Genomic DNA, 20,338 nt, shown 5'->3' on the forward strand with positions numbered 1-20,338 from the left:
GGATATAATATATAATTTCACATATTCTAAAGGCACTGTTGAAACATAAAGTTTTTTTATGGTAAGAAAATGGCAGGTATGCCTATAGAAAATGTTCGTACATATAATTTAAACTTTCAAATTAAAGCCTGGCTATAAAAACCTGAAAAGTATCACTCTAATATTACCAGATGGTTTTAATATTTCATTGTCATAAATCAGATAATCTGAGTCACAGAACAGTGATAGGAAAAATGATTTTGAGAATAATTCCGTAATTTAAGATTTTTTTTTTAATTTGGCATTGTTTTGAATTAAGCTTTACTAACAAGTATGCAAGGACAATTCTCTTTTCCTCAGGAAGCTAATGCAGATCTTCAGGGTAGGGATAGTATCTCAGCTTTCTTATTTATTAACAAATCTAACATACTGCTTAACCTACTGTCACAAACTGAATGTTTATGGTTCTGCCCACCACTCTCCCCTGCCCCAAATTTATATGTTGAAGCCCAGTGTGATGATATTTGGAAATTAGGCCTTTGGGGGGTAGAGTTGGATGAGGTCATGAGAGTAGGACCTGGGTCTGATAGGTTTGGTGTTCTTAAAAAGAAGGAAAGATACCCAGCTCCTCTTTCCTTGAGCACATGTACATGAAAGGCCATGTGAGCCACACAGCAACAAAGTGGCCATCTGTAACCCCACAGGAGAGTTCTCAGGAGATGCCAAACCTGCTAGCACCTTAATCTTAGACTTCTAGTAGTAGTAAATAGAATGAATTTGTTTTGATATGTTTCTTTGAAATAAAAGATTTTATTTTTACATGGATATCCTAAAATATGGTTAGTAGTTTCTAACCAAAAGTTTTGTATTAATTACGTTGAATGAACTGAATTCCGAAAGAACCAGTTATCTTTTTAGGAGAATATCTAGGAGAAAACCAACAGAAAGAGGATAAGAATTTTACTTAAGATTTTAGAAGTCATTCCTTTTTCTTATTTTGCCAAGTCTGTTTACCACTTAAATGGAACATCTGTATAAGGCTTCTGTAATATTTTCCTAGACAAATTATAGTTATGACCCTCCATACATTCCTACTTACTTTTGTTCATACTCTGTCAGAACATTTAGCACATTACACTATAATTATTTGCCTTGTCTACATTTTTATCATTTTTATCTTCCCTCTCAAGCAGTGGAAATCCTTGAGGAAAGCGGTTTATGCTATCTTCATCTCTTTATTCATGAATCTAGGACACAGGTGTTGAGTTGGCAGTTGATGAACTAATGAATCAATGCACAAAGTATAGTAATAACTCAGATTAACTATAGTCTTGTTCGTAGCTCAGAGATTTAGTGGGATAAAACTAATAACTAAAACATAGCCATGTAAGAGTAAATTTTATTTTTTTTAAGATTTTATTTATTTATTTATTTGACACAGAGAGAGAGATAGCAAGAGAGGGAACACAAGCAGGGGGAGTGGGAGAGGGAGAAGCAGGCTTCCCACTGAGCAGGGAACCCAATGTGGGGCTCGATCCCAGGACCCTGGGATCACGACCTGAGCCGAAGGCAGTCGCCCAACGGCTGAACCACCCAGGCACCCCAAGAGTATATTTTGTTTTGAAAATACAGATCTCTTATTTGAGAAGCAGCCATAGTATATTTAGAAGCTACAAGTAGAAACTCATGAGAAAGGAATTTTGCAAGAGAACTTCTAGGTAAGACTAAAGGTTCGGAACAGCAGTATGCTAAACTACTTTATTAAGAAGATTAAAAGTGAATGAAATAGTAATACAAATCTTGGAGCTGAGTGCAAGGCAAGATGTAAATGTGAGGAGAGATTTTACCCATTGGCCTGTCTGCTAGTGATATGATTAAAGTAAAAAGAAAATATCTAAAAATTTTGAGAGAGAACTATTAATCCTAAACCTCATTTTAACCAATGAAAAGAAATTACTTGCTTACGTGTTTGCCTTTCTTCTTTTTCTGTCCTCCAAGGGGGCCTTTGGGTATGCAGAAATTAGTTGCTCATTCTGGCATGCTATCTTCATTGGTATGCATTTGTTTTATTTCCTGCCTAATTCCTACATTCCTAATCCCAGTCATTGTCCCCTAGACATACTTTCTCTTATTAATGCAACATTGTAATTAGTTCTTCCAAATTTTATTCTTCCTTCAATAAAGTAATCTTAGACCTTTGACTCCTCTCTCTCACTCCCTTCATCCAACCTATCAGCAACTCCTGATATTTTTATTTTTTTGTTTTTATTTAAATATCAGTTAGCTAATATACAGTGTAATATTAGCTTCAGGCATATAATATAGTGATTGTACACTTCCATATAACACCCAGTGCTCATCACAGCAAGTACACTCCTTTATCCTTATGATATATTTAACCCATCCCCCCACCCACTTCCCCTCTGGTAACTATCATATGTTCTCCATAGTTAAAAGTATGTTTCTTGGTTCGCCTCTCTGTCTCTCTCTTTTTCTCCCTTTGCTCATTTGTTTTGTTTCTTAAATTCCACATATGAGTGAAATCATATGGTATTTATCTTTCTCTGACTAATTTGCTTAGAATAATATTCTCTAGCTCCATCCATGTTGGTGCAAATGGCAAGATTTTATTCCTTTTTGTTGCTGAATACTATTCCATTGTGTGTGTGTATGTGCGTGTGTGTGTGTATTCCATTAATTTATTTGATGAATATATATATACACACACACACACCATATCTTCTTTATCCATTCATCAGTTGATGGACATGGGCTGTTTCTATAATTTGGCTATTGTAGATAATGCTGTTATAAACATCAGGGTGCATGTATCCCTTTGATTAGTATTTTGATATTCTTTGGGTAAATAGAAGTGCCATTGCTGGGTCATGGGGTAGTTCTGTTTTTAACTTTTTGAGGAACCTCCATACTGTGTTTCAGAGTGGCTGCACCAGTCTGCATTCCCACCAACAGTGTAAGAGGGTTCCCCTTTCTCCACATCCTCGCCAACACCTGTTGTTGTGTTGTTGATTTTAGCCATTCTGACAGGTGTTAAGGTGATATCTCATTGTAGTTTTGATTGGTATTTCTGTGATGATTAGTTATGTTGAGCATCTTTTCATGTGTCTGTTGGCCGTATATATGTCTTCTTTAGAAATGTGTGTTCATGTCTTCTGCCCATTTCTTAATTGGATTATTTGGGTTTTGGCTGTTGAGTTTTAGAAGTTCTTTATAGATTTTGAATACTAACCCTTTATCAAATATGTCATTTGCAAGTATCTTCTCCCATTCTGTATGTTGCCTTTTAGTTTTCTTGATTGTTTCCTTCACTGTGCAGAAGCTTTTTATTTTGATGAAGTCCCAATAGTTTATTTTTGCTTTTGTTTCCCTTACCTCAGGAGACATATCTAGTGAGAAGTTGCTATGGCCAACATCAAAGAAGTTACTGCCTGTGTTCTCCTCTAGGCATTTATGGTTTCAGGTCTCACATTTAGGTCTTTCATCCATTTTGAATTTTTTTGTGTTTGTGTAAGAAAGTGGTCCAGTTTCATTGTTTTGCATGTTGTTGTCTAATTTTCCCAACATAATTTGTTGAAGAGATGGTCTTTTTCCCATTGCATATTCCTTCCTGCTTTGTCAAAGATTAATTAACTATGTAATTGTGGGTTTATTTCTGGGTTTTCTGTTCTGTTCCATTGACCCTTGTGTCTCTTTTTTGTGCCAGTACCCTACTGTTTTGATCACTACAGCTTTGTAATATAACTTGAGTCTGAAATTGTGACGCCTCCAGCTTTGCTTTTCTTTTTCAAGGTCACTTTGGCTATTCTGGGTCTTTTGTGGTTCCATACAAATTTTAGGATTGTTTATTCTAGCTCTGTGAAAAATGCTGTTGGTATTTTGATAGGCATTGCATTAAATGTGTAGATTGCTTTGGGTAATATAGACATTTTAACAATATTTGTTCTTCCAATACATGAGCAAGGAATGTCTTTCCATTTCTTTTTGCCATCTTCAATTTCTTTCATCAGTGTTTTGTAGTTTTCAGAGAGTACAGGTCTTTCATCTCTTCAGTTAGATTTATTCTTAGGTATCTTATTGTTTTTGGTACAATTGTAAATGGGGTTGATTCCTTAATTTCTCTTTCTGCTGCTTCATTATTGGTGTATAGAAATGCAACAGATTTCTGTACATTGATTTTGTATCCTGTGACTTTAATGAATTCATGTATCAGTTCTAGCAGTATTTTGGTGGAGTATTTTCGGGGTTTTGTGTATAGAGTATCATGTTCTGCAAATAGTGACAGTTTGACTTCTTCCTTGCTGACTTGGATGCCTTTTATTTCTTTTTGTGGTCTGATTACTGTGGCTAGGACTTCCAGTACCATGTTAAATAACAATGGTGAGAGTAAACATCCCTGATTGTAGAGTTTTTTCCCCATTGAGGATGATATTAGCTGTGGGTTTTTCACATATGGCCTTTATTATGTTGAGGTATATTCCCTCTAAACCTACTTTGCTGAGGGTTTTTGTCATGGATGGATGCTGTACTTTGTCAAATGCTTTATCTGCATCTATTGAAATGATTATATGGTTCTTTTCTTTTATTAATGTGGTGTATCACTTTGATTTGTGAATATTGAACCATGCTTGCAATCCAGAAATTAATCCCACTTGATTGTGGCAAATGATTTTTTAAATATATTGTTGAATTCTGTTTGCTAGTATTTTATTAAGAATTTTTGTATCCATGTTCATCAGGGGTATTGACCTGTAGTTCTCTTTTTTAGTGGAGTCTTTATCTGGTTTTGGTATCAGGGTAATGCTGGCATCATAGAATGAATTTGTAAGTTTTCCTCCCTTTTCTTTTTTTGGAATAGTTTGAGAAAAATAAGTATCAGAGAAAATCTTTAGAAACAACAACAAAACAAGAAATAAAATGGTAATAAACACATATCTATCAATAATACTTTGAATGCAAATGGACTGATGACTTCAATCAAAAGATACAGGGTGTCATGATGGATGAAAAAAAAAGATCCATCTATATGCTGCCTACAGGAGACTCATTTTGGACCTAAAGATACCTGCAGATTGAAAGTGAAGGAGTGAAGAAACATTTGTCATGCAGATAGATGTCAAAAGAAAGCCATAGTAACAATACTTACATCAGACAAACTAGACTTTTAAACAAAGACTGTAAAAAGAGACAAAGAAGGGTATTATATAATCATAAAGGGGACAATCCAACAAGAAGATACAACAATTGTGAGTATTTGTGTACCCAACATGGGAGCACCCAAATATATAAAACAAACATTAAAGGAACTAATTGATAATAATACCATAATAGTAGGGGACTTTAACACCCACTTACATCAATGCACACATCATCTAAACAGAAAACAAACAAGGAAACAATGGCTTTGAATGATACACTGGACCAGATGGACGTAACAGATATATTCAGAGCATTCCATCCTAAAGCAGCAGAATACACATTCTTTTCAAGTGCACATGGGACATCCTCCAGAATAGATCACATATTCAGTCACAAATCAGGCCTCAACAAATACAAAAAGTCTGAAGTCATACCATGCATCTTTTCTGACCACAATGCTATGAAATTAGAAGTCAACCACAAGAAAAAAATTGGAAAGACCACAAATACATGGAGATTAAACAACATACTACTGAACAATGAATGGGTCAACCAGGAAATCAAAGAATAAATTAAAAAAATAATTGTGTAAGACTGTTGAATCACAGACCTGTACCTCTGAAACAAATAATACATTGTATGTTTAAAAAAAGAAGAAGAAGAAGAAGATAGCAGGAAGGGAAAAATGAAGTGGGGGAAATTGGAGGGGGAGACGAACCATGAGAGACTATGGACTCTGAGAAAAAAACTGAGGGTTCTAGAGGGGAGGGAGGTGGTGGGATGGGTTAGCCCGGTGATGGGTATTAAAGAGGGCACGTACTGAATGGAGCACTGGGTGTTATATGCAAACAATGAATCATGGAACACTACATCAAAAACTAATTATGTAATGTATGGTGATTAATATAACGTAATAAAATAAAATAAAATTACTTGAAAAAAATGCAAACAAATGGAAAAGAAAACACAACAGTCTAAAACCTTTGGGATGTAGCAAAAGCAGTCCTATGAGGGAAGTATATAGCAACACAGGCCTACCTCAAGAAGCAAGAAAATTTTCAAATAAACAACCTATTCTTATATGTAAAGGAGCTAGAAAAAACAACAACAACAAATGAACCCTAAAACCAGCAGAAGGAAGGAAATAATAAAGATCAGAGCAGAAATACAGGCATCTGTGTGGCTCAGTCAGTTAAGCATTGGCCTTCAGCTGAGATCATGATCTCAAGGTCCTGGAATCGAGCCCCGCATCAGGCTCTCTGCTCAGCGGGGAGCCTGCTTCTCCATCTCCCTCTGCCCCTCCCCCTGCTTGTGCCCTCTCTCTCTCTCAAATAAATAAATAAAATCTTAACAAAAAATCAGAGCAGAAATAAATGATACAGAAACTAAAAACAAAAGACAGTAAAACAGATCAATGAAACCAGGAGTTGGTTCTTTGAAAAAATTAATAAAATTGATAAACCCCTAGCCAGACTTATCAAAAAGAAAAGAGAATGGACCCAAATAAATAAAATCACAAATGAGAGAGGAGAAATAACAACCAACACCACATAAATACAAAGAATTATAAGAGAATGTTATGAAAAAATATATGCCAACAAATCAACAAACTGGAAGAAAGGGATAAATTCGTATCAAACTACCAAAACTGAAACAAGAAGAAATAGAAAACTTGAACAGACCCATAACCAGCAAACAAATTGAGTCAGAAATCAAACAACTCCCAATCAACAAAAGTCCAGGACCAGGGGGCTTCACAGGTGAATTCTACCAAACATTTAAAGAAGAGTTATTTTATTTTAATTTAATTAACTTAAATGTAAGTCACTATATGTGACTTGCCTTATCTTGTTAGTATAGTTTTACAACAAAACTTAGGTCTTATCACTACTTTGGCTCAAACCCTCCAATTACTTCCAATTTCATTCAGAAAAATAAACCCACATTTTAGGGACACCAGGCTCCCTCAGTCAGTAGAACACATGACTCTTGATCTTGGGATTGGGGGTTTAGGCCCCATATTGGGTGCAGAGATTACTTAAAAATCTTTAAGAAAAAAAAATATTCTATAGCAACATCCAGAATAATAAACCCACATTCTAACAGAGACCTTATAAGGAACACATTAGCTGACATGAACACCTTCTATGAACCTGAGCACCTTTTATGAGCCTAACATAATGCTAAACTCTAGGTTTATTGTAGTAAAACAGCTGTTATCGACCATGTGTAGTGTTTTTAGTCTAGTGAGAAAGCACACAATTTTTTAAAGCCAAATAAATAAATATATATGTCATTAAGACTTGTGATAAGTAATACAATGAAAATGAACATTTCCACAAGTATATGGGGCTAGGAGGATATGCTTTGAGTTGTTCAGGATTGGCCTCTGAAGAGGAAGTATTTGAGCTGAGACCTGAAGATAAGACCATTCTACAAAGGGCAGTAGCCAAGAAATATTCTGCAGGGAGCAGCCATTGTGCTAAGAAAGGAAAGACTTAGTGTGTTCAAGGACCTAAAAGGCCATGTTGGTGAAAAGAATAATAGAGCTATAAGAAAGGTAAGTTCGAGAGATAGGTAGAGGTCATATCATTCTTTTAAGAAATTTGTTCATGAGGAGGCAGGAAAAAAAGCAGTAAGTGGAAAAGGTTTGGGAAGCAAGAAGTTTTTTGCTGTTTTGTTCTGTTTTAATATGAATAAAAATTCAGTAGAGAGGAATGGATGGAGACTGGAAGAGGAAATAGTGGTTTCTAGCTGTATGACATTAGGCAAATTACTAAACAATTTGGCAGAATTCCTAAGCCACTCAAGGCCAAGAATTGGCCACTAAGATATTAATAACATTTCCTCCACTGGGAGAAGGAGGGAAAGGTAGGAGACAACAGTGTAGATGCAAACAAATAGGTTTGTAAAGCTGGAGGCAGGGTCTTGAGTAGTGTTGAAGTTACGGACTGAGATCTTCTCTTAGTGAATAATAGGCAGGGTCATCTGCTGAGGAACTGTTACTTACCTCTTAGGAGTTTGGGTTAAATGGGAAGGGTTTAAAATGGTTGTTTCATGGACTAGAAGAAGACACCTACTAGAGAAGTATCAAATATTTATGGTGGTACAGTCTGTTAGTTTGTGTTACTTTCTTGCATCTCTGCTAAGATTCCTGGTGCAGGCAGGATTCAAGTTTTGAAAGGTTCAGGCAACAGAAGGAGTTTAAGGTATTAAACATAGTAAACAAATGGACACAGACTAGGGCTAAGAAAATGAAGACAACTGCTGTTGATACATGAGGTGAGAGAGAAGGCTTAGTGGACTGGTGGTGGAGTTACTAGCCTTAATAGTGGGGGTAAACGGACAAAGCAATTACCGAGATCAGAAGTGTTGGTTGAGAATAAGATGTTTGAATTAGGACTGTAGACCAGGTACAGTGTCTTCAACTGATAGAGGAAAATGTCCAGGAGCTGGATAAAGACAGCAGCTTAAAAAGGGAATGATTGGGATTGGTTAGAGGTAAGAAAACATGAATTTTGTTTGTTTGTTTCATTTTGCCAGAAAGTGGAGGAGGAAGAGTGGTTGAAAGTAACATTGGAAAACAAAAAGGATATCAATCACATCTTTCAAATATTGAGGAAAGTAGTGTGAGCTGCAGCTTTATTTATTTAGGATTGAGTGCCCATTAGCTTCCAAGGGAAATATCCTTTGGAGAATGGTGGGCACAGTGTCTTTTATTAAGGTCTGTGACTGATTCCAGTTGCAAAGACTGCAGCATTGGCTGTAGCAGGTAGGCTCTGCAGCATTTTTTTTTTTTTTTGCATAAGAGACTTAAGATGGATACTGGGCTTAGCATCCAAGATACAAGGAAGTGAAAAAGCAGATTATAGTAATGGTAAACATAGTATAATCCTGTTTACATAAAATTTTATGTAGCTAGTTCTAAATTCTTTTCTCACACTAATTCAGGAGATGTTAATTTAGGTTCCAAAACCTTAATGATATGTGGTCAAGGAAGTTCACAAGACTCAAACTAAATTTCCTTCTTAGACCATTTAAGAGGCTCACAGTATGTGTAGTATTTAAAAGGATGTGAAAGAAATGCCAAAATTAAACAAATATATACATAGTTCTTGTAATATTCTTTAAAATGAAAACCATTTTTAACAGCATACTTCTTAAAATCCCACATTAGTATCTCTCAGTAAGAAAAGGAAGGGCTGGTGCAGAGATGTATGAGAGGATGTTCATCATACTGTTAACAGTGTTCACCTCTGGGTAATGGATTTTTGGTTTTTTCCTACTCTTTGTATGTTTTATGTATTTGAATTTTCATGATGAACAAATACCATTTTTTAAAAAGATTTTATTTGGAGAGAGAGCATGTGTGTGCAAGCGGGGAGAGGGGTAGGGAAGGGAAGAGGGACAAGCAGACTCTGCACTGAGCACAAGCACGACACAGGGCTGGATCTCAGGAACCTGAGATCATGATCTGAGCCAAAATAAAGAGTTGGCCACTTAACCGACTGAGCTACCCAAGCACCCCAAACATCATTTTTATAATGGGGAGATATTTCAGATAAGTGGGGAAAGCTTAATCATTTGGGAATAATATAATTATGAAATCCTTACCTCATATCTCACATAAAATTATATTTAAAGATTAAATATAATAAGTGGAATTATAAAAGTATAAGAAGGAAATAAAAGAAAATGCCTTAAACTCTTGGATGGGAAAATAGCAATCAGTATATCTAGTGATCAGATCTAAACACCATTCTTCATTTGAAGGAACCAGGACTGTTTGGAGAAATGTTTGATTCACAGGAAAGAAAAAAATATACCTGTAGTGTCTTTTTATGTTTAGAAGTGCGTAAAGAATGATGAGGGCAGAGCATCTCAAAAGGATGCAGAAGCCAGCTCAAAGGAGCTCCCGCTGGACAAGTAGGAGAAAATTTGAGCGCCAGAATAAATAATGATGGTAAATGTATTGTAACCCATTTAATAAAGCAGAAAACCATGAATACATATTGATACAATTAAATGAATGAATAAAAAGTTATCAAGGAACAAGATATTTATATAACCACAGAGTACCTTCCCACAAAATAATTTTTTGACTACAGGGGGAAAGAATGGTATGGTGCAGAAGCCTTGTAGACATAACTTTAATCAAGTATCAACAGTAATGGGCAAATTGAAATCATGTATCATCTGATAATATGCAATGAGAATTCAGCAACACTTCTGTGGTATTTCTATCAACTATACCTAATTTAATCTAATCATAAGGAAACCATCAGACAAACCCAAATTGGGAACATTCTACCAAGTACCTGGCCTGTAATCCTCAAAAGTGTCAAGACCATAAAAGTCAAGAAATTCTAAGGAACTTCTAGATTGCATAAGACTGAAGAGAGACATGAAAACTGAATGCAACATGTGATTCTGAACTGAGTGCTTTGATCTAAAGAATGATATTGGGACAAGTGGCAAAGATTGCATGGGGTCTGAGGATCAGATGGTAGTATCAATTTCCAAATTATAATCAGTGTCCCAAGTCAGGTGGTTATATTATTGTTATGTAGGAGATTGTTTGTAGGAATCATAGCCTAAATTATTAAGAAGTGATAGGTCATCATGTCAGCAACTTATCCTCTAGTGGAACAGGAGAAAAAAAAGTTTCTATTTTTAACAACTTTTCTGTAAGTTTGAAATTATTTCAAAATTTAAAAAACAAACAGATGTGTAAATATGTTAATATCTTTAGTAAATTGAGAGCATTTTTATTTTACTTTTAAGTAGGCTCCACATCCAGCCTGGAGCCCAGCATGGGGCTTGAACTCAGAGCTGTGAGATCAAGACCTGAGCTGAGATCAAGAGTCAGACGTTTAATCAGCTGAGCCACCCGGGTGCCCCAAGAGCATTTTTAAACTGGTAACAAGTTGGGTATCCTAATACAAAATGGACAAAAGATAACAATGGGGTGTTCTCAAAAGAAAAAACAAAAATAGCTAATAAGCCTCACTAATGATCAAAGAAATGCAAATAAAAACCAAAGAGATACCATTTTTCAACTATCAGATATTTAAAATGATAATACCTTGTGTTAAAGATGGTATGGATGTCACTCATGTTAGCTATAGGAGTGTATACACATTGTTAATTCTAGTAAAGAGTATCAAAAGTTGGAGTGTACATTATCATTGCTACCATTGTCCCATTTCTAGGAACTGATCATAAAGAAATAATGATACAAGTTAACAAGGGCATGTATACAAGAATGATTATCATAATCTCTGTGCATTACTGAAAATCTGGAGGTAACTTAAGAATTATCAATATAGATTGGTTGATTAAATTATGTTGCATCTGCATAGTGGAATACCTTGCAGAGGGAGGAGATAAAAACAAAACAGATTATAAAACAATATATGTAATATATGATGTATATATGTAGAAAGTGGTCTGTAAAGATATACATCATAGGCTAACAGTAATTGTCTCTGGGTGTTTGAACTGTGGATGATTTGGCTTTTTTTTTTTCTTTTTCTTTTTCTTTTTTTTTTCTTTTTTTAAAAGATTTTATTTATTTGAGAGAGAATGAGAGAGAGAGAGAGAGCACATGAGAGCGAGGAGGGTCAGAGGGCGAAGCAGACTCCCTGCTGAGTAGGGAGCCCGATGTGGGACTCGATCCAGGGACTCCAGGATCATGACCTGAGCCGAAGGCAGTTGCTTAACCAACTGAGCCACCCAGGCGCCCCTCTTTTTCTTTTTAAAAACCTTCTTGTGCTACAGCATAGCTGAGATAGGAGCACTTCAGTTAGACAATCTAGGTTTGAATCCTGATTCTTCCACCTACTGGCTGTATGACATTGTACAAGTTACTTCTTGGGGCCCCCATTACTTAGGCTTCCATAAGAGTAATAATAATAGAAACTACTTCTTAAGATTATTAAATGAGATAATAAAAATTTACCACTTAGCAAACATTGGCTAATATAGGGCTTAATGAATTTTAGCTTCCATCATTATTATTATTTCTGCTTCTATGGTTGAAATTTATTCTAATAAACATTTTTATTAATAGGCAAATCAATGAAGCTATTTCTCCTTTGGGAATATAACTATATAGGCAAATATTTATAATCTGGACAATTAGCCGCCTTTTCCCTATCTTATTCTTTCTTTTGAGGAAAACACGTTTGGAAATCAATTCCTCCTTAGATATGTCTGTGAATGAACAGAGCCATATATCCTGTGCCTCCCACACTACTTAGCTCACTCCTGAAAGCTTATTAAAAGACTCGATAACAGAATGCTTCTTGGTACTCATTTGGCAGTTCTAGGTGGCACTGTTGTACTAGTCCCATTCCTTCTTAACTCCTTAGGTGTGTACCTTGCTCCATCTTGTTGTCCCACCTGGCTTTCATCCATCCTGCCACTGGAGCATTATTATATTACATTTGACAGCATGGGGATTGATAATTGTTAATAATTACTGAGAACTGATTACCTCTCACCTATTAACATATTATTTGTGTTATTTCATTTAATCCATGCAAAAATCTCATGAAGGTTATTATATCCCCATTTTGAACATGAGGAAAGAGACACAACAGGTTTAATTAGTTTATTTAAAGTCATACAGGGACTCAATCTCAAGGGACTCCAAATAGCCAAAACAATCTTGCAAAAGAACAAGGTTGGAGGTCTTATACTTGCTGATTTCAAAACATTTTACAAAGCTACAGTAATCAAAGCACTATGGTTCTGGCATAAAGGCAGACATTTAGACCAATAGAATATAATAAAGCACCCAGAAGTAAACCCTTGCATATATGGTCAAATAGTCATCAACAGGAGAGCTAAGACCATGCAAGGGGAAAGAACAGTCTTCAGTAAATATTACTGGGAAAACTGGATATCCACATGCAAAAGAATGAAGATGGACCCTTATACCATATACAAAAATTAACTCAAAATAGATTAAAGACCTAACCATAAGACCCAAAACTATTAAAAGTTTTAAAAGAAAACGATGGGGAAAATCTTCATGACATTGGACTTGACAATTATTTCTTGGGTATAATACTAAAAGCACAAGCAAAGAAAGCAAAAATAAACAAATGGGACTTCTTCAAACTTCAACACTTCTGTGTATCAAAAGATAAAATCAACAGAGTGAAAGGGCAACCTAAGAAATGGGAGAAAATAGTTGCAAATCTTTTATGTGATAAGGAATTAATATGCAAAATATATAAAGAACTACTATTCAACAACAACAAATAGCCTGATTAGAATCTGGACAAAGAACTTGAATGGACATCTCTCCAAAGATGATATATAAATGGCTAACAAGGAAATGATAAGATAATAGCACGAATCATTAGAGAAATGCAAGTCAAAGCCACAATGAGATACCTCACACCCATTAGGGTAGCTTATCAAACAAATATAAAATAGGAAGTGTTGGCAAGGATGTAGAGAAATTAGAACCTTTGTGCCTTGGTGAGATTGTAAAATGGTGCAACAACTATAAAAATGGTATGGCATTTCTCAAAAAAATTAAAAAATAGAACTATATGATTGAGCTATCCCATTCTGGGTGTATATCAAAAAGTATTAAAAGCAGGGTTTCGAAGAGATATTTGCATAACCATGCTCAAAGCAGCATTATTCACAACAGCCAGGAGGTAGAAGCAATCCAAATGTCTAGCGATCAATGAATGGATAAACAAAATGTGGTATATATGTACAATGGAATATTATTCAGTCTTAAAGGGGAAGAAAAACCTGACACATGCTACAACGTAGATAAACCTTGAGGACATTATGCTAAGTGAAATGAGCCAGTCACAAAAAGACAAATACTATATTATTCTACTCACGTGAGGTAGTGGTTCTTTAGGTTTAGGGGTATGGGAAAGTTCAGGAGGGTGATGCTAATGAGTACAGCACTCCTTTCTGAAGGGATTAAAATATTCTAAAATTGACTGTGGTAATAGTTAACCTAACTGGGACGCCTAGATGGCTCAGTAGGTTAAGCCACTGCCTTCGGCTCAGGTCACGTTCCCAGGGTCCTGGGATCGAGCCCTACGTCAGGCTCCCCGCTCAGCGGAGAGCCTCCTTCTCCCTCTCCCTCTGCCTGCTGCTCCCTCTCCTTGTGCTCTCTCTCTCTCTGTCTCTCTGTCAGATAAATAAATAAAATCTTAAAAAAAAAAAAATAGTTAACCTAACTCTGTGAATATACTAAAGCCATTGAATTGTACACTTTTTTTTTTTTAAGAGCACACATGGGGGGTCTGCAGAGGGAGAGTGAGAGAAGCAGACTCCTGCTGAGTACAGAGCCCAATGCCAGGCCCGATCCCACAACCCTGAGATCATGACCTAAGCCAAAATCAAGAGTCAGACACCCAACCTACTCAGCCACCCAATCACCCATAATTTGTACACTTTTAATGGGTGAATTGAATGGTATATGAATTATATCTCAATAAAATTGTATTAATAAAAAGAATTAAAGGATCCATTGATTTTAGCCAGTGTAGGTCACTGGTGACCATAATAACAGTTTTAATGGAATGATTTTGGTGTAAGCCTAGTTGGAATAGTTTTAAGTGAAAATGTAAGGGAAGGAATTGGAGACAGCAAATATTAGAAAACTCAGGGAGTTCTGATGCAGAAAAATAGAGTAGTAGTTGGCAGGGAAGTGGGACAGAAAATGTTTTTTATTTTCTTAAAAGGAAGAGATAAGAGTATGTTTATATATTTTAGAATGCATCCAGTAGGAAGAGAAAGTTAATGATATGAGAGAGAGATGGAAGAATTGCTAGAGTGACATCCTATGGGATGAGGCCTGGGAGGAAGTAGGGATACTGGGTTAGTATAGGTGTTTAAATAGTTCTGTGGGGTGCCTGGCTGGCTCAGTTAGTAGAGCATGTGACTCTTAATTTGGGGTCATGAGTTCAAGCCCCACACTGGACGTAGAGCTTACTTAAAAAAAAAAGTTTCATGAATAGTTCAACTATGGTAACGTGGGAAGAGAGAGTATTTGTGTTGGTACAGATGCTGATGGGTAGGTAAGTGTAGTGATAGATGTCTCTGCTGGTTGCTTCTGTTTTCTCAGTGAAAGGTTATAAGCTAAGAATGAAGATGGATAAGGATATTAGAGGTTTGTATATAGAAAGAGAAAGTTTGAAAAAGTCATCGAGGAGGGTGAGACTGTGTATAGTGGGATTGCCAGGCAGTCTTAAGGACCTATAAAAGTTTGAGGTCATGATTTTACACTGAGACCAGTCCACCTGGATGGGACCATTTCTCCCACCACTCTTAGCTATACTGAGGCAAATGTGGAGTGGGCAGAGAGTTGTATTTAGCCAGAATAGGTTTGTTTGTTTTTTTTAAAAGATTTTATTTATTTATTTGACAGAGACACAGCGAGAGAAGGAACACAAGCAGGGGGAGTGGGAGAGGGAGAAGCAGGCTTCCCTCAGAGCGGGGAGCCCAATGCGGAGCTCGATCCCAGGACCCTGGGATCATGACCTGAGCCGAAGGCAGACGCTTAATGACTGAGCCATCCAGGCACCGCTAGCCAGAATAGTTGTTGAGCAGGTGAAACAAAGCAAGAGAAGAGCAAGGAAGTAGAGACAAGGATTGATCGTGGATTAAGGTGGTTAAATAGTTGGAAGAGTGTATCAAGGGAATTGAGTGAAGAGGTGGTAGGCAATGCTGTGGAGATCTCAGTGTGGTCAAATGATTACATATGGGCTCTAGGTGGAAAGATAGGAAGTGGCAGTCATGGGGAGGAGAGATCATGGATTGAGATTACATAGGGATAGCAATTATTGATAATGGCAAGGTCTAAGATATGCTCATAAGAGTGAGCACCATGGGTAGGATGGAAACAAGATCATTGGGAGAGAGGTGGTCAAGAAACTGAAAGGCCAGCATGTTTGAAAGATAATTAATGATCCAGGGTTGGCTAGATGACAACAACAATGATGGGTAGTAGGAGACATAATCTAATGACTTGTTTACATCAATAAGTAAAGGAAATCAAAGTAATGTTGAACTGAATTCTTTTTCATGAAAGACCGTAACCTCTTCCAGTAGTATCTCTGTCAGACAGTGGATGCAATTCTCATATCCTCATGTTCTTAGTATTTTCCCAACTGTGGCTCAGAGATCTGTGCTGGTCATTGTTTTCCTTGCATTTCTAGTCTCTGTATGTTCCACTCTTAGTTGAGTATTCATGGTGAAGAGAATTGAATTCAGTGTAATTAGGTGAAAAGCATCAGAAAAGAAAAATCTGTGACAGCCTTCAGGGTAATAGTAATGGAATTTTTAACTTGAAAATTACTTGTGAATAGACTTCACAGTCTTCATAGTCACATGCAAATTATATGCTAATGTAACTAGCTCAGCAAACCATTTTACACAATTAGTTGAGACGTTTGATATTGTGCCTACTGCCCTATAAGTATATCTCACTATTTGTCATAAATAAATACTTGAAATATATGTGTAAATAGAATTTTGGTAATGCAAATCATATTTTCTCAATGATTTGCATAATAATATCAAAAATGCTTCATCTTCACTTTAAATTAATCCTAATTGGGAGTGATAACAGTTTTCCTTCCTAAGTATTTCTATCAAGTAGTTAAATCAGTATTAAAATGCACCAGAAGTTATTTTCAAAAACCCAGCAATTAATCATTTTAATGAGAGAAATCAGTCTTAAAAAGGAAAAGTCATTCTTGAGCCATGTAATTTTAAGTCAGAAAGGACAAGAGAGATTATTAGTGCAACTCTGTCCCATGAGAAAATTTTGAGCCCCAGAACAGAAAAATTAAATACTTAGCCTCATTATCACACATTTAGCTATAGTTGCTGATATGGATAGACAAGGATCCCAGATCTCGAGTGTATTTTCCACTGTGTTATGCTGGTATCTCATTTATATATTGTATATCTACATTTTTTCCATCTTGAATTGTCTTTATATGTCATGTACCAGTTAATACAAGTGAGGCCTATTTGTGAAGGTCTCATAAGTGCGACTAAAAGAAAATATCTTCCTAACACTGTACACCTGGTTACTTTGTGTTAAATGGAGTCACGTTCAAAGCTCATCACAGCCACAGTAGTGTATTTGATCCCACAGACTTTTCATTGAATCTGGATCTCACTCTGAGGCTTTTGAAGTTTTAGAAAACTTTTTAGGTGCCTCGTCTGTCACTTAATTGTTGTACAGCCTTGAACAAATCATTTAAGTCTCCAAAGGGTCTTAATTTTCTCTACCATAAAATGGAGCTAATGACTCTATTCACCTGACAAGACTATTGTAATGATCAAATGTGACAGAGATGCAAAACCTTTTTTGAGTATTTACTATGTCAGACACTTTACCAGTAGATAAAATTAAAATCAGGTAGTTTTGTTACCAAAAAATACCGAAGAGTTTATTATCTATGTGTAAATGTTTCATTTATCGGCATATATATAATATTCTTTGTAATTTATATTTTCACAAATAAAATCTTGTCTTTTGTTACCCAAGCTTTTTTGTTGTTGTTCCGTTTACATTTATTCTTTGATCATATTGAGACTTGTAAGTATTCCTTTGTTCAATGTTTGAGAAACTACAAGGTAATTAACTGGTATTTATTATCTGCTTGATTTATTTTCTAGATATACTGCATTTATATCTACACCTAGATATACTATAGCAGATTTTTTTTATCTTTTTTAAGGTTTATTTATTTCAGAAAGAGCACGAGTATGGGGAGGAGCAAAGAGAGAAGGACATAAAGTCCAACTTGGGGCTCGATCCCATGACCCTAAGATCATGACCTGAGCCAAAATCAAGAGTCCAAAGCTCAATGGACTGAGCCACCGAGGCGCACCCCCTTTTTATTATCTTTCTTAATAAGACTGACAAAATTACTTTTCACAGAAAAACCAATGCCATTTGTTGATAGAAATTGAAGTTCTCTGATATAAATGTCTATCAGACCACCTGCTGAAAACTGGGTGGGGGAGATACTGATAGGTACAAAAGTCTCATTTCTTTCTGTCAGTTTTTTAAGAATGTTGAATTTGGTCATCAGAATATAGATTAGGGGCACCTGGGTCGTTCAGTCAGTTAAGCATCTTACTCTTGATCTCAGCTCAGATCTTGATCTCAGGGTCATGAGTCTAAGCCCTGCGCTGGACTTCATGTTGGGTGTGGAGCCTACTTAAAAATCCAATGACACAAAGCCTACATTTTGTGTCATTGAACCCCTTTCACCCATGTTTAATATTAATATAAAAAAAATAAATTACTGTCAGAAGACATGGTGATATAAGCAAACATGGAACAAATTTTTCTGACTGAAAAAAGTTTTAAATACTCAGTATTTTAAAGGTAAAAATTAAAGTTCTAATAATTATTTTTACATTCTTTGTACTGTTATACTTTTAAAGACAAATTGTGGAATCTCAAGTTAGATCATTTTACTATAATAGTTGCTGAAAATTAAGAAAATCAAGGTAGAATAGTATACATGATTTAAAATGTGCTGCCTTTAAAAAAATAATAAATAAAATAAAATGTGCTGCCTTTGGGACATGTTTTAAATACTTTGATAAACTATCCTTTGTTAATTGCTTAGAAACAATAAGGAGGACAGGGTCATATTTGTAACTAGATTTCCTTCTGCCAATTCCTGATTTGTAAGTTACTATACTGCTAAACAGCAGCAAAAAAAGGCAATAGCCTCAAAATTAAAGGGGTTTAATTTTTTAAAAATTTAGATAAGAGAAAAAATTTTTATCAATAAAAAATATTTTTATAAGTATTGCTGGCAGGAACTGTATCTCATGGAGATTAACAATACTCAGTAGTAGTTTAATATCAATACCATATAAACTAGTTCAGTTTTAAATGCTATAACCCCATGTATCATAAATGAATATTATCAATTTATATACCTGAATATATATACCTAAGTTTTTCCCATTTAATTTTTTATCAAAGTGTTTATTGTCCTAGAAATCTAATTACTTTGGGGAAGTTTATTACTGGTAAAGTTCTAAGTGTTACTGGTGTCTGGATTATTTTATGTCAGTGTTAATTAAGGAAAGAGACTAAGATATATTGGCTTTATGTGTTTATTTTTGTTCTCATATCAAACCTTTCCACCACCTTTGAAGAGAATCTTAGCTCTACTATAGCTACCTTAACAGACGGGGAGAATACAAAATAAATAACCGATTGTATTGGTTGAGTAGTGGCAACAAAAAACTAAGAAGTAATTTATGTATGTGTTGTCTACTAATATACCTCAGATAGCAAATTTATTACCAGGCACTTAAGGCAAATGTTATTATTGAACAATTTGGGGCAGAAGGAAAAATACTTAAGAAATAATAATATATGAAATAATGTCTTGAGTAGATTCATTATTGATGGATTAGAATGAACTGGATATATTCTTGATCTCCCCTCCTTTAACCCATACTGACATTCGTCAAATGGTTGGCTGAAATTCATTTCATAATCTGGGACCTTGGAGCAGATTTACCCCTTGTGCAAACCTAATTGACCCAGATAGGAATTGAACATGCTGCATTCAAACAGCAGTACTGTCTTCTGAAAGTTGAGCTTAGGATCGGAGTAAAGCAAACACTTTTGTATTTTTAAGGACACCCACAGCTTTTACAGCATTCGTTACTTAAACGTCTATGAAATAGCTTTGCACCAGAACCTCATTATCATGACAGTTAATGTTCAGCCATAGCACGCAGGTTGTGCGTTATCAAGAATATTAAATTCAGTCAGTGTTAAACCAGATGTTCTTCACAGTTACTAAATTTTTTTGAGGTGTTTCATAACATTGTAAAAACAGTTTTTAAGTAAGCTTTCCACCTAACGTGAGGCTTGAACTCACGACCCCAAGATCACAAGTCTCATGCTGTACCAATTGAACCTGCCAGGCTCCCCATTTTTGTAAAATATTTTAAAATAGTAACACTAATACTAATATTCATGTGAGAGATAATTTGTCTTCTTGAATTCATACATTTATTTTATTATTTTCGTTTTAAAAACAAAGTGGAAATTATAACCACTTGTCTTCATAGGCCTTAAAAAGTCAAGTTTTTTAATTATTATTTTAGCAGTTTGTTCTAAGAAAATTAAAACTTTTCTGGAAGATGAGCTTAGGTGATC

At 35.5% G+C, this 20,338-nt stretch overlaps 1 protein-coding gene across 4 annotated transcripts in view; it reads left to right on the plus strand.

The window, feature by feature from the left end:
- ELP4 (elongator acetyltransferase complex subunit 4) overlaps positions 1-20,338 on the plus strand; it is a 253,090-nt gene that overhangs the window by 72,339 nt on the left and 160,413 nt on the right. The gene's annotated exons all lie outside the window — the stretch shown is intronic.

The sequence above is a fragment of the Zalophus californianus genome, chromosome 11 (genome assembly GCF_009762305.2).
Source record: "Zalophus californianus isolate mZalCal1 chromosome 11, mZalCal1.pri.v2, whole genome shotgun sequence".
In the NCBI taxonomy this organism is placed as follows: domain Eukaryota; kingdom Metazoa; phylum Chordata; class Mammalia; order Carnivora; family Otariidae; genus Zalophus; species Zalophus californianus.